The sequence below is a fragment of the Bombyx mandarina genome, chromosome 22 (assembly GCF_030267445.1).
Source record: "Bombyx mandarina strain Sakado chromosome 22, ASM3026744v2".
NCBI classification, from domain to species: Eukaryota; Metazoa; Arthropoda; class Insecta; order Lepidoptera; family Bombycidae; genus Bombyx; species Bombyx mandarina.
In genome coordinates, this window is record NC_143228.1 from 10,050,063 (window position 1) to 10,066,026 (window position 15,964).

The 15,964-nt window shown below is 35.9% G+C and overlaps 2 protein-coding genes across 4 annotated transcripts in view; both read left to right on the forward strand.

The window, feature by feature from the left end:
- Window positions 1-15,964, forward strand: part of LOC149500347 (uncharacterized) — a 402,287-nt gene that overhangs the window by 170,025 nt on the left and 216,298 nt on the right. The gene's annotated exons all lie outside the window — the stretch shown is intronic.
- dnc (phosphodiesterase dunce) overlaps window positions 4,483-15,964 on the forward strand; it is a 438,509-nt gene continuing 427,027 nt past the window's right edge. Inside the window, exons 1-2 of one of the 3 annotated variants that reach the window (XM_089737124.1) lie at window positions 4,483-4,816; window positions 10,885-11,499. The gene's annotated coding sequence lies outside the window, so the exon portion shown is untranslated. The remainder of the gene's footprint in view (window positions 4,817-10,884; window positions 11,500-15,964) is intronic. The other 2 variants (XM_089737125.1, XM_089737126.1) reach the window with 2 other exon arrangements.

Genomic DNA, 15,964 nt, shown 5'->3' on the forward strand with positions numbered 1-15,964 from the left:
AATGCCTTCAGTAAATTGATTAGTTTGAGAATGTCTATCGTTTTTGTGAAAAAAAATTTCATTAGAACATGAATATGTGAGGAAGCTACACGCAATAATAAAGATTTTAAATTTATTATGTAAACATTTAAGAGGTTTTGTTAAATTAATTACAGTAGTCGAACCAGACTACTTGTATTAAGTGGTTGCCGAACCTCAGACTTGCAAAGCGAATTTAATATTAATTATCGCAACTGAGCATTGTAATTGATAACTACATAGTTGACCGGCCCGTTGGCGCAGTGGTTATCGCCTCTCACTCGATCGAAAGGTGTGGGTTCGATTCTAACATCGGAGAAACATCTGTATAGCGAACTAATTTGTTTGCTCTGTGTTTGAATGCTAAATATATGTATTCATCTTTTTTTTTATTGCTTAGATGGGTGGACGAGCTCACAGCCCACCTGGTGTTAAGTGGTTACTGGAGCCCATAGACGTCTACATCGTAAATGCGCCACCTACCTTGAGATATAAGTTCTAAGATCTCGGTATTGTTACAACGGCTGCCCTACCCTTCAGACCGAAACACATTACTGCTTCACGGCAGAAATATGTAAGGCGGACGTACCCGCGCGGACCCACAAACCACCAGTAAAAAAATATTAAATTAAATTAAATGATATCATTTAAAAATGTTTGCAAAATTTACATAGTCTAGTGCTGTAGTTAACCAATGTGTCACTTATATTATGAATTATGAGTGCACCTTTCATTGAAAAGGTCGCAGCTGCAAGACGACGCACATATCACGTTCTCATTTCAGTTGTATGTCATACAAAGTATTTAACCTATTCTAGACCTTAAGCACTTAAAGGTAAAAGTGCTATTAAACTTTTGATATCATAGGACTACGGTAAATATACAGAAAGATGAATAATGTAAAGACAACTTCCAAGGACGAATGACAGGGCTTAGTAGCGACAGGAGTAGCAATCGCTCTAACAATAATTTTAAGATCTGGCATAAATTTTACAAGTAACATAAGTTACGAACTAATATAAATTTTGGATGTCTCGGTCTACGGAGCATCCGCTTGGGTAAAGGCCTTGCTTCTTCATAAAAAAAAAATATGTATGGTGTCGTGGGACACCGGATAGGAACGAAGTTCCTTATTATAAATATATTAATTTTAAGTTCTATTCGAGGTATAAAGAAAATAAAACTGGAGGTTTCGCAACAACCCATGGTCATTCGGTAACATGCCAACTTATTGTGGTACACTTCATTCACGGTTGTTTGCATAAGAGTTAGTGTATTGCGCAAACGAACGCTCTGAGGTCAATGAGTGATAAAAAATATGTTATTTTTTATACGTTATTACAAAGTTAAGTCGTACACTGTGTACATTACTAATAAAAATCTTACGTTACGGACGTTTTTTCCCGGTTAGGGTTACCCCTCGTCGCATAAGGAACTTCGTTCCAAAAAAACATTAAGAGTTAAAAAAGCACTGATTTAGGAAAATCATGAAATCGTCGTACCCTAATGACTAAGATGTCCGCTATATTTGTATCACCATTGTGACTGTAATTTTGTCTAGATTTCGTAGGCAAGTACCATTTTTTCTAGAAAATGCTTACTTTACACGTGATTATGAACGAATTCCACCATGAAGGAACACTGACATGTTATAAATATGAATACTCAAAATTTATAAATTTGCGTATTCACTAGAAGTGCATGCTGCGAGGCTGCACGGGTAGGTACCGCCATCCTGCCTATTTCTGCCGAGAAGCAATTTTGAAATACGGGACAACAATTTATAATAGAATTGACAAAGATACCACGTCTCAAGGTGGAATGTCAGTGTTCAGTTTTGATATCTAGAGGTTCTGGTAATAAATTAACATCAGGTGGATCCTGAGCTTGTTTGCGCATCTACGCAATAAAATAATTGAAGCCGATCGAACATGAATTTAACCTAAACCTGATTGCCTGGATCACTATTAGCTTGACGAACGAGCCGATACATTAAATCGTTTTTCAATCAATCTAGAACCATTAAGTGCAAAAGGCGATACAATTGTCTTCAACTCACAAAGAGACTTATACAAAGTTTTGTGCCGTACCGTGAATCCGCAGAGTAATCTCACGTAGAATTCACTGCACTGCAACTCCCTCTTTTCTTTGCAATGTCGATTAGTCGTTCGTTCGCTTTCAAAAGCAGACGTGGAAACGCTTTTACAGGAAGGGTTTTAGTGTAAATTTTCAACGCGGAGAAATTTGATTACTCGTAATTTGCATACTGATATTGTAAATACGAAAGTATCTCTGTTTGTGAGTTACGATTTCACGCCAACGTGACCGAATCGATTTTGACTAAATTGGTTTAGAAATAAAAGTTTGAGCTCTCGGAAAGCATAGATTTACTGGTGGTAGGACCTCTTGAGAGTCCGTGCGGGTAGGCACCACCACCCTGCCTATTTCTGCCGTGAAGCAGTAGTGCGTTTCGATTTGAAGGGTGGGACAGCCGTTGTTAACTATACTTGAGACCTTAGAACTTATATCTCAAGGTGGGTGGCGCATTTACGTTGTAGATGTCTATGGGCTCCAGTAACCACTTAACACCAGGTGGGCTGTGAGCTCGTCCACCCATCAAAGCAAAAAAAAAGATATGAATAAAAGAATATTTTATTACAATATGTCTATATACTAAAATAAACGGTGAATATTATGTTAGTTTACAAGTTTATTTATCAATAGATCTACAATTTTCTTGTAGACCAGACAAAAGTAACTTTTTCATTTTTTCGAGATATAAATTTTAATGCAGGCAAAACTGCATAGCACGTCTTGCTGGAATATGTAACATATTTTCAAATGTAACTTAACACTAGGTAGACCGTGTGAGCTTGTTCCACTCATCCATATAAAAAAAAAACTAGAGTGCCGAATCTTTTAAATAAGACAAACATGGATAAACATCTTTTGTTTGCTTCACGGTCAAAATAAACAGAACCCGGCGGGCTTACAGACGTAAGTAAAAACGTATAGGATTATGGAAGTCAAGTTCAATAGAGAATACAAATTTGTCTACAGATCCCCAAATTTGATGTCAAGCATTTAATGAGATTAGATATAATACAAATACACACTTTTCCATCAAAATATAATGAAAATTAAACTCCGAGGAAGACGAATAATGTCATCTATCTCTCTGTGCGAAAAGAAACGTATGCACCGATTATTTTACGAAACAAACGTGTGGCGTTCGGGAACTGCCGCGGTAAAGCTATTGCATAGCATTTTTATCAACTTATGCAATTATAATTAGACAATGATAATTTAATATTAAAACAATAATAAAAAAAGACCACGCTATATTAAACATTAATAAAAGGAAAACATTAACTGTCCTCTTCACACTCATAAGCTAAACCGCGCGAGAGAGAGATGGGCAGACTTTTCATGATGCGCAAGCAGTGTGACGTCACGCCACGCGCTTATTCACAAACACTACACAAGCGCAACGTGTTGAACGCGAGCTGCATCGTAGACGGAGTGTGGGGTTTTAGGTTTTTTTCGTTACGGAATTTCATGATTCAGCCGCCGCGCTCAAGGCCCGCGATAAAAGCTATGCAATAGCTTAATAATAGAAGCTAGTAATCGCTGTGTTAAATCTATTTAAGTTTTTAAGTTTTTTAAATAACTCTATCCTTGGTCGTTTGTGATTTATATTTACTGCGTTCGCGCTGCAGTCTCTAAAGTATTCGAATCGGTGAAGATTGAACTGTAAAAGTTATTTAATTAATTTAGAAAAAGGAATAAATGGAAAACTGTGCAGAACTCAAAACCGTAATGCATTCGAACATTCGAAAGATAAATACAAAGCTGTAAAAGCGGATTTACAATTGCGAGAAAACCACGGTCACTAATAAAAACACATCAAAAAATTCATCAAGAGCACTATTTTAATATTATTGCTTAAGTAATATTTTCAACGGTTTTTGCGAATTTTATACATAATAAAACAGCTTTTACGGCTTAATCTCGTTCTTTTTATTGTCACTATATTATTTCCGAAGTTTTGAATACTTTTTGTGGTTGTTCACTGTTGTTGCATAAAAGCCAATTTTCTTACAAACTTACGATTAATCAGTTTTGAGGAATTGGAATTTTTGATAATGCACACTATTTACTGCCTCGTTTATGGTAAGCTACAGCTCACAAACGCTCAATATTAGCGTGGCGCGGAACTCTTACGGTACGAAAAGCAACACAGCATCTCTATCTGTGACGTCTACGTAACGTTGCCGAAGGGTTCGGACGCCAAGCGGGGTGAAAACCCTTTTGCGGTTGCATAATAACACAAGACACTGTCCCGAAACAAGGAAAATAAGAATCAAGTAAGGGGTTCCAAGGGTTAGAATCGTTGTAGAAGCGCAGTGTTTGAGAGTATGTTCGTCCTGCTCTCTCAGCGCCCTAGGCTGCGACGCGCAGTGACGCTCCAGTCGCGGTCTGCCGGCCGTCGCGACGCTTGGGGCCGCTCCGCCGACGCGCCGCCTCACCGCTTCATCACCCCGCCGCGTATGTGGAAAACGTGTAACATGCACTGCTGAACATCAGCGTCATTGTCAGTCAGCACGAAAGCACCTGGTGCGGCGAGCCCCGTGACGCGAAACGACTTACCCACACATACACGTTTGTAGTGCAGTGTGCCACTTGGGCATTAATTCAGCTGTGTGTATTTTGGATGTACCCAACCTGTCTGTGACAAATCCACTCGCTTCGAATTTGATTTTTAGAGGGAAAGCAAGAGGGAAGGGGTGCGATTTCGGTATGCTATCGACTCACTCACGTCACACAGTGTGCATTAATATTATTTTCATGAATAATTTCACAATTTCGATTATATGAAAGACACAACGAGTATAGCATGAAGTAGTTTAACTCTAATAGCACATTAAAAAACATGCATTAAAGGTTTACGCATTGTTGCTTGCGAGCTGTGAGTACTTAACATTACATTATTTAGTAAAGTGTCAAGGTCTTGGAAAACACGAAAATGGTTTTATGACTAATCTAGAATTTATATGTTCCATGATTATAATTTTCAAGTTATTATACGACTTCAGGAGTAAAGTAAACGGAGTTTTTTTTATAATATTATAGATTTACTGTTTAATACCGAAATAGGATCTCCATTCAATCAATCTTTTCAAATGAAAAAAGTTTCAAATATTAAATTCATGAGTTGGCATTTAAGATTTACGACTGGCCGAAGGTATTGATTTTTCTTGCTACTTGTTGATTGTTTGTTTGCTTTGACATCTTATTACAAGAAATCATTCCAAATATTTTTGGACATTCGTGTATTTCGCGAGAACGGAGTGACTTTTGACGATTATCCCGCCGCTTAGCAGGTGGCTATCTTACTAAAACTAGCCTGATTCGTTAATTTATTAATTAATGTACACGAAAGCAAATCTTATCGAGATAACTTCCTGTCAAACCAATATTTTTCCGCGGTCGTGATGTTTGCCACATCTTCAAACGATACACGTAAAATCGACCCTGGGATGCGATAACTCGTGACAAAGTATTAGTGCTTATAATAAAACCGTTGCGTCGATACATACAGTTCTATTTGAATCACGTTTCATGGCGAATAAAATCGAGATTATTAAAAAAAATGTAGTTTTAGTTTCAAAAAGTAATGACTTAAATACGTAATGTTCTAGTTGCGTGCGAGAGAAATGTTTAATTACTCAATTTATGCTATTCATAAAAACAATTTCTCTTTGTGTAATATCCGACAGAGCCACATACGTAATCTCATTCGGTCATTATTAAATAATAATTTGTACATCACGATTTCAGATCCGTATGCTTACTTACCTATTTAATAAACCGTAGCCACCGCAATTGAAGTTTGCAACCGCTAAACGAGCCGTAATTGTTCTCTTGATGGCTTCGTTCATAACTTGTGTTAGTCTTGTTTAGGTGCTCAATAATAATTTCAATCAATCTCTCATTGTTTTGTTCATTGAACAAATGAAAACGGAACGTTTTATCAATGAGAACATGACCGTTGTTCGCCAGAATAGAAACGGGAAGTTGTTAGACGTAGAGTGTATTTTGGCATCGTTATATGTCACTTGTAAATTATTTATATGACGGCCTTGACCGCGCTTAAACACATATCGATTAGATTTACAGCGTAATATTACTTATTACGGTTGTCAAAATACATTTATATGACGTGCCTTTTATTTATTTGAACACGTTTCAAAACATCTAAGTTAATGAAAATAATAACAGACTATAATAAACTGGTCTAATCTTAAACTATGAATAAAATATACATAGTAATTTTCGTGAGCCACAGAATAAACATGCGCCGTGTACATAATACGTCGACAATAATTCATCTGTGAAGATAATAACACACCATACATAATACTTTTAATACACGGATAATAATACTATCATAATCCTATCTTCATGCACAGATCCATCAGATACGCCGACTCACCTACATGCGTATAAAAACAACACTGTTTATTTGTTTGCATTCCATTGATTTATCGTATAATCTGCTTATCGAAACACTGAAATAACATTGTATTTTTTAACTTTGCGTAACATTTTGATCGTGCATTTCAGACATGTTTTATGAACAATCTCTGTTATGTACAGATAGTTTTTCACAAAATAGTTATTTGATGACATGAATAAGAATCCTTTTTTAAATATATTTATTGTGAGTAATAATTACATAATCAATGCTAATACCAACTACTAACTCATTTCTGCGGTCAAACTGTCCTGCTTGAAGAATATGATAGTGGTATTTCAATGAAATTGGGACTTTCGCCTCATTTCTTAAGGCGAGTTGTGGCATTTACGTTATAGTGTCTGTCTATAACTGTCTATAGGTTATACTTCTATAGGTACGCACTTAGCACCAGGAATACCTTCATTTATTTAAACAATAGACCACTGAAAAGGCGGTAAAAAACTTCAAATTGTCAAATACATGTAATTTAATAACTAAAAACACGATTAAATAGCAAACCGAATTATTAAGTGATTTGATATAATTTTTTTGTCCTGTTGATACAAGTCATTATTATTCATCATCATCAATATCAAAACGAAATTATAAAATCATTGTATTGTCATAAGTCCTTGATGCGTGTGCTAATTTGCATTTTAATTTAACGTTTTCAGTTGGGTAAAAGAAACGTGATTGGCGAAGCAGTTGCTCTTGAGTTAGAGGCACTCGGGCAGCTCTTAGCAAATCCCATCCCCTCTTGGCTGAGCCTTTGCTCGTCCACCTGTCTCGGTGACACTGGAAAGGCCTCTGCGCCAAAAGTATTCCTTAATACAAAAAAAGGATGAAAACAATGACGTTCAGACATTTCGTTACATACAAACAAACATACATACATACCAAGCCAATAAAGCGTGTTCAAAAGACAAGCTCACTGAATATCATAGTCAGTTCTTCTCAGGACTGTGGCTTTTTTAATAATCGATGGTAGAGTATAAATTCAATAAGTATGTCACATAACAAAACTGGAATGTTATATGTGACATTGAATTTAAATCTACAAAAGGTATGTAATTTTAGAAATTTAATCACGAAGTAATTTAAAATTTTGAAAATCCTTTGGAAATTTCTAAACCAGCAAATCATGTAATTTGAAATGGGTGTCACATTATTTTCAGTGTCTCTATGCTTTGAATTAGGGTAATATTCTTTTTGGTTGGGGAGCGAAACAAAATTACAAAGTTCTCTTCAGGATAAGTGGGACGTGAAGAAATAACGAATGATCTCTTTAGCATAAGTATGGATATATAGTCGCATGTCTGGAATAGGATGAAGCTCTTGTTCACAAATTGGCTTATACTAGCTTCAGAAAATTAGGCGAAGGTTGGAATATACATATGTGTATATATGATGGAAATAAAGATATAAAATAAATAAGACACCCAGTATACTCGTATACAAACATGCGATCATGCCAGCGATCAGAAATCGCAGGCGGTTATTTTTTGATTGACGCAATTGCGCAGTAGTTAAAGTCGTTGACTGGTGGATCGACGATCTGTAGGTTCGATTCCAAGGTTGGGTAAACATTCGTATGACAAATAGATTTTGCTCGTTAAACTATTGCAAAGCTTTAATTTTATCGCGGGCTTTGAGCGCGGCGACCGAATCAAGAAATTCTGTAACGAAAATAAAACCTAACACCCGCCTACCATATAGTCGCGTTCAACACATTCACACGTGGCGCTTGTGTAGTGTTTGTGAATAAGCGCTCGGCGTGACGTCGCACTGCATGCGCATCATGAAAAGTCTGCCCATCTCTCTCTCTCGCGCGGTCTAGCTTATGAGTGTGAAGGGGCAGTTAATGTTTTGCTTTTGTTAATGTTTATAAATATAGTGTGGTCTTATTTTATAATTGTTTTAATGTTAAATTATTATTGTCTAATTATAATTGCATAAGTTGATAAAAAATGCTATGCAATAGCTTTACCGCGGCAATAATCGATTTAAAAGAAAAGCTAAGTGAATATGTAACATCTTCATATTTTTTCATGAGTGACTTCCACGATGAAGAAATGACATCTTGTAATAAAATTTAATAAAAAAATGATGACCCAATGACTTGTGGAAGGGCGTGCAGCGCATGACCGCTCAGTGTTACAGTCAAGCAGGCAGGTAGGGAATATTTGTAATCCCACATGGGTAGGTACAAACCATAAAACAAGCAAAAAATATATTTCTGTTTTTAATTCAAATTTTTAATTCATATATTTTTCGATAAGTCCACATTTCTATAATGCTATGTTTCGATATGAAAGAAGTATTATTTTTAACCGTGCATGTTTAATTACATTCATCTTTGAAATGCGTTTCGTTGATTTGAAATTATTTTTTGTTAATATTAGATATCTATCACGGTTTGTTCTAGACTAGAACAACGAGAGCGCAACATTAAATTTATTTTTATAAAATATAATATTTTACTAAGGGACTGTTAACCCCTTCATTGCGGAACAGGCCCATCTTGGCCTGCCGCGGTACTTTCAGCTGGTGCGGACCAATTATTTTAGGCGTTTGTTAGAATTCGACACCGACAATTATATACTACAAATTGTATACAGTATGCTTACACAAAGTTATAGCATTTTTATCTACCCTAGTGCTGGTGGGTCGAGAAACACCTACCATTCACTGGTGGAAATATGGGGCGCATCGACCCGCCACCGCACCAGATGAAGCATTATGATTTTACTGACCGCAGCCAACGTGTTAACGAAGAAATTGTCTCAGAACTTAAGCTGTGGATTCCATAGCTAGTACAACATCAATACCATATCTTAAGGTTTTCAGATCAGACCGGAACGGTAATTAAATGATTATAATTACCCAAATTTATAACATTTTGCGGGCTTGATTTTATTTCACGATGGTATTTAATAATTTTGGAAATTATCATAATGACGTGTTAGCTTGTCATTTAGAAAAATTAATAGCTTCTAAAACTCTAAAATTAAAATTATTTTTAAAATAAATAAAAAATCTAAAATTAGAACTAAAACATTTCAAACGTGGAGTTAGTACGACTGTATTAAGATTGTGCTGGTATTCACTGGATTCGAAACGATAAGGGTAATATAATGACAATAAAAACGCGAGATGAAACCGTAAAAGTAGTTTAAATTATATCTACGTCTCGCGAAGACTGGAGAAAATGTTATTTTTCTATTATTTAAAAAAATACTATCATATTCGAATTTCACAAAGAAGATTTGTTTTAAAAAAATAGGCTACGACTCGATTTTAATATGGAATATTTAATTAGAACATTAGTTGGGCGACGAAAATAAAGCATGAAAGAGGAGTGCATGCGGCAGAAATGCGAATGTTGAGATGGATGCGTGGAGTAACAAGAATGGACAAGATAAAGAATGAGTATATCAGAGGAAGTGTGAAAGTAGCCCCCGTAAGCAACAAATTAAAGAGCGGACGGTTAGCGTGGTATGGACATGCTATGCGTAGAGAGAAGATGCATGTGACTAGGAGATGTATGGAAATGGTAGTGCAAGGTAGAGGGGGAAAAGGTCGACCGAAGAAGGTATGGAAGCTATGATGATATGAGAGAGAGAGGAGTGAGTGTTGATATGACGACTGATAGAAGAGAATGGAACAGAAAAATTTGCTGTGGCGACCCCACCTAGTGGAATAAGGTGGAGAAAAAAGAAAATAACATTAATTGAAACATCCACGGTCCATCTTTGAAAGAAACTTAATTCGCGTGATATTAATATTATTAAGATGATAATAATTAATCAAAATGTATCCTGTGAACCAATAGTCAAATAGAACTCGGAGACTAATCATCGAAATTGGTTAATTAATAAGCTAATGTAAATTGACACAGCATTGCAATCATTAAACAATTACTTATCTTTTGGAGTGTTTCTAAAATAATTTGACTCCTAAATCGTAGTTAGCTTTCGAGTGAAATATTTCTTATCTCTATTTTTGTTGGCAACAAATGCGCTTCAAAAAACTGTTGCTCTGTTCGAATTCGGCATCACATTTACAGCAGCAAATACAAACTAATATCCTATGCTATGAAATCCACGTCTTGAGCTTACCCGTACGTTTGAAATTTCAATCATTACTATTATTGAAACGTACCTATTTCTAGGGGCTTGTTATTACACTTGCTTTGTACGTAGCTTGTCTCAAATGACATATTAAATTGGAACTCTACGTACATTGCAGAACTGTATCGTTTGAAGCTAAAACATAAAACCACCGCAACGTGATTCGTTCGTGAATATTAACCGTGAGTGAAATCAATAGCATCCGAAACGTTTCAGATATGCATGAAACAAACGGTAATTGAACATTAAATATATAATAATGGGCTAAAATTGAAAACTGAGCGAAATTCAAAAGACCGTGAAAAACTATAACAGTTTTGGTGCTCTTTTATATAAATCGCAGACACAATATCCTATTCCTTGAGAATCTCCTTCCTTTTTTGTCCTTAGGCATTGAAATGTCACTCTGTCGAGTTTTAAAGAGTAATTGACATATCGATACTTTCCCATAATTTCTAGGTTTTTTTTTCAAGACTGACGTTTATGATAAATTGATAGCAACAATTCTTGTGCGATCTTTATAAAAGTGCGAAAACATCTCGGAGCGGGGCGTTAGCAGCGCGAGTTAACTGTCGGAAGCTTCAATTGAGATCGGTGATTGCGAATGGTGATTACGGCGCGGGTCCGTATCGCATGCGGGTACGCGCTTGAGGTGTCCGCCGGGAGGGGCGCAGGCGCGTTGGTGCGGGGGCGCGCACGTCGCCAAGCTGGTCGGAGGCGGGGTGTTCCGTTGCTGCGTGCCCTGGTGTGGGGCGCGCGCGGCGGCGCCCCAAGACGACGCCGAACATGCCCTGCGAGAGTCAAGTCCTAAGCAGCTCGCCGACCCTTCCGGTAAGTTACACATTATTCACTACTAGTCACATAAGTCGTTGAAGTGTGTATACTTATATAATATTATAGCATAGCATAGCATAGTATTAGGATAGCATTCACTACATAACATAGTTAATAGGTGTGATCTCGTATGTCCCCATAATAAGGCGGACCACCCAGAACACCTACAACATTACATCGTCTTGGCCTAAAGTTTCTTTTTTCTTACCTATGCTGATAGCATTAGCATAGCGTTTTGGTTTGAAGGGTGGGGTAGCCGTTGTAGCTATACTGAGACCTTAGAACTTATATCTCAAGGTAGGTGGCTCATTTACGTTGTCCATGTCTATGGGCTCCAGTAAGCACTTAACACCAGGTAGGCTGTGAGCACGTCCACCCATCTAAGCAAAAAAAAAAAAAATTAACATAGAATTAAACCATTAAATTTTTATTACCCCTTTTGATGCATCTTTTGGGGTTGAGTGGTTACCGGTGTTGATAAATTTAAAAACTTTAATCATTTTGAGACATGTGGTCGCTATCTCAACTGCATTGTAGTATACCAAATCTTGTATGCATTGTTGGTTCCTGGAATAACTACGGTTAAATTCTAGGGATTAAGTAGTTCTTTAATTTTTTAATAATTTAAATGCAGATTCAATAAGATCCATAGATTCATCCAAAGATAATACGAATGTAATTCATGGTCTCGACTTTTTTTTTCAATCAGACACTTTACACTTTATTCACATAACATAATGCCAATGATTTACTCTTTAATTTTACCTAGAATTAAACTTCGAATCGGAAACTAATATAAAAAAATATCGAATAACTGAAACAATCGGGGATACTTACAAATATGATTTGCTAAGGCTTCGTTAAAAACAGTTTACAAAGACCCGTAAACAATACTCGAAACTAACTAAAATTAACTTCGCTATGTGTTTTGGGACCAGATGCTGCGGACCAGCATACATTGGCTCACTCGAGCGAAACTTGACAAACAAATGTTGAGTCTGCGTCTTTTCCCGTACATTCCCAAATAGGATTTGATTATTTGGAAAACCATTCGTCTTTTCTAAGATGCGGGCCATCGGGTTCATTCAGAGTAAAGTTTGGAGGCCATTTTAATATACTAGTGCCGGTGTTAGCTAGAGATAACGATAATAATGTTAATTTTCACAACGTTTCTTAAGGATGGGTATAATAATATATACCCTTATTAAATAGAAGGTATACTATTATTAAAAATATAAGTTTTGATTTACAGTTATTAAGCTATTGCATAGATTTTATCGCGGGCCTTGAGCGCGGCTTGAGAGCGGAATCATGAAATTCCGTAACGAAAAAAACCTTCCACCCCTCACTACGCCTACTATGTAGCTTGCGTTCAACACATTCACACGTTGCGCTTGTGTAGTGTTTAAAGTAAGAAGTCTAAACACCGATTTATGTACTATCAAAATATGTGATATAATTTCGTGGGTAACGATAGCGCGATTCAGCTTTTCGTGAAGCGCCATCTATCGGCGACAAACGGAATTGTAAAATAAAAACTATATCACATTACAATGCGTTGGGCGTGCCATTTTCTATAGCTTAGTCGAAGAATTTTATTACTACTCCTACTACTCATTCACTGATTGGAGTGGCAATTAAAATAAACTAGCTAAACCGTTGGTTCTGGGCGAATGAGAGTTAGAACTGGCATCCAAAGGCGTGTCTCTATCCCATGTAGCGCTCTCTAGTGAGTGCCCGGTCAAAATGGAATACTCACAATGTAGCAGATTCATTGAAAGTTAGCCCACAGAGTTTCTCGCCGGATCTTATTTTATTGTTGTTTTAATATTAAATTATTATTGTCGATTTATAATTGCATAAGTTGATAAAAAATGCTATGCAATAGCTTTACTGCGGCACTCTCCCAGTGCCACACGTCCTGTTATTATTGTCGATTTATAATTGCATAAGTTGATAAAAAATGCTATGCAATAGCTTTACTGCGGCACTCTCCCAGTGCCACACGTCCTGTTATTATTGTCGATTTATAATTGCATAAGTTGATAAAAAATGCTATGCAATAGCTTTACTGCGGCACTCTCCCAGTGCCACACGTCCTGTTATTATTGTCGATTTATAATTGCATAAGTTGATAAAAAATGCTATGCAATAGCTTTACCGCGGCACTCTCCGAGTGCCACGCGTCTTTTTTTATATTTGTTTTCTTCAAATAACACCTTCCTTCCTTAAATACTCGAGTTTTCTATAAACTAAGGGAAGAAGTTGCTCTATATCGGTTCGTGTAAATCTTTGGAAATTACCTTAAGTCGGCTTTAATATGAGAACAGCGACCGAAGTTTGCTAAACGACATTAAATTAGTGGGCCAAGTTAAAGGTTACATGGTGATTAACTTCGAACAAAATGCTTTTGTACAAGATCCATTACGGGAACGTTTGATACAGATTAGTCACGGAGGCAACCATCTTGGAATAATGAGGTAAAAAATCAATCAGTATAAGGTGGATACTTTACGCAAAAACATTTTGAATGTGAGCTTCAATCAAAGCAGTTCAAAAGCTTAAAGAAAAAAGAAAAATGAAATAAATTTACAATTGGGAATTTAAATTTTATGAGTGTAAAAAATACTATTTTTTGGCTTCAAGCTTAAAAATGTGTAACATTTTTTGAACTCTGTGAAAGTAAAAATATACGAGATTTTTCGTCGTTTTTGCCACGGTTAAATTTAAAAAGTAATACGACATAATTATATTGTATTTTTTTCTGAACAAAAAAGTAATCTGTCATACATGAATCCATAGACTACTTCGTAATTTATTTGCATATTTAAGTGGTGCCAACAAAGCAACAAACACATTTTCATATTTGCCACACTGTTCTGTTATTTTAGTCTGTTGTCATTAAATACATATATTGTATTTCGATAGTAATAGGTATTTCTGGGAATATGTAGTCCTATTTAGATACATATATGGCTGGGCACAGCTGATTGCGTCATAATCGACCGTCACCTCTTTATGTCAACTTTAAATCAAGAAAAACTTTCAAATCGAGCATGCAAATATTACTTGAGAAGTTAATGCGGATCGTTCTAACTTTACTAATGTCCATTTTAACGGACGCTAGCGAATTAGCAAAGAAAATGCGTCAAAGAGAGGAAAGTTCACTAATTACTTTTCTTTCTGTTATAGACGTCACGCGGTATTACTGTTGATTCTTGACGTGACTAATTGCGTTATTGATCCATTTGAACTGTAAACATAATGTATTCACGGAGTGTAATAGATAGCTAGATAATTTCATATCAATATTTATGACAGTATTGCCGTGCGCCGTAGTTGTAAATTACAATTTCCGCGTCAGAAATTTACAAATTTAATAATCACGACAAAATATGTATTTCGCGGTAATTGTTCGTTCATTGAACTTCAGGTTGACAAAATAATTAATTTTGGTTATAATAAATTCAAGTCAAATGTCGTCTAATCTAAAATAGTCATAAATTCTGTAAATAATACCGAGATGTATGTAAATATTATGTTAAGAGATACTGATATTTTTTTTCCCGGGACCAATTTCTTCGATTTTTTTTAAAAGTCTAATTACAAATTAACTCTGAGCAGTACGTCAGATGTTAGTTTACTATTAATTTTACTAAGAATTTCGTAATTAATTCGTTCACTCACTGTCTGGATTCTTAAGATGTTTAAGACAAGAAAATTATGTAAGCCTTCAAATTGTAGGTTTACTTATCCCGAGCAATTAGTTTACACAGTATAGTTTAGTTGAAATTTGAAACGTTAAGTAAATATTTGGTTATAAATTGAATAAAATTATAATTTTGCCGTATGTATGTATATGTATATAGAGAATATTTTATAGTTGTTATTTTTTGTTTTTATATTGTTAAATAATTGTATAATTGAAAAATGTTAACATTCTGCTCGCGATGGGGCTCCGAGGTGCGGATACGATTCCAGAGAAGGTAGGCAGCGGCTTGGCTCTGCCCCTGGCATTGCTGACGTCCATGAGCGACGGTGATCACTTACCATCAGGTGGGCCGTATGCTCGTCTGCTTACAAAGGCAATAAAAAAAAAGTAGTTTACTTGGTGTCTTCGGCCGTCCATCATTCCCTTAGCGCAGAGATGTACATATTTATTCAAGTATACCTGACAGGCTCTTTTGAATACTAATAAAATGTAGTTTCATTGATAAGACGTATCGGCAAGAAACTCAGCACTTGCTTTTTTCAACTAATATACACAACACATTTACTTTTACAGTTAAATCTCATGTTTATTAATGTCTCTGTTATTATTCATACTATTTCCGACATTTGCGACATTAAGTAGAGCCCTAAAAGTGGTTTTTAAATATTTCTACGACTCACGAAATACGAAAAAAAATATTCCATCAACACACAGCTTAAAATCAGTTTTAATAATAATAGGTATGACTTA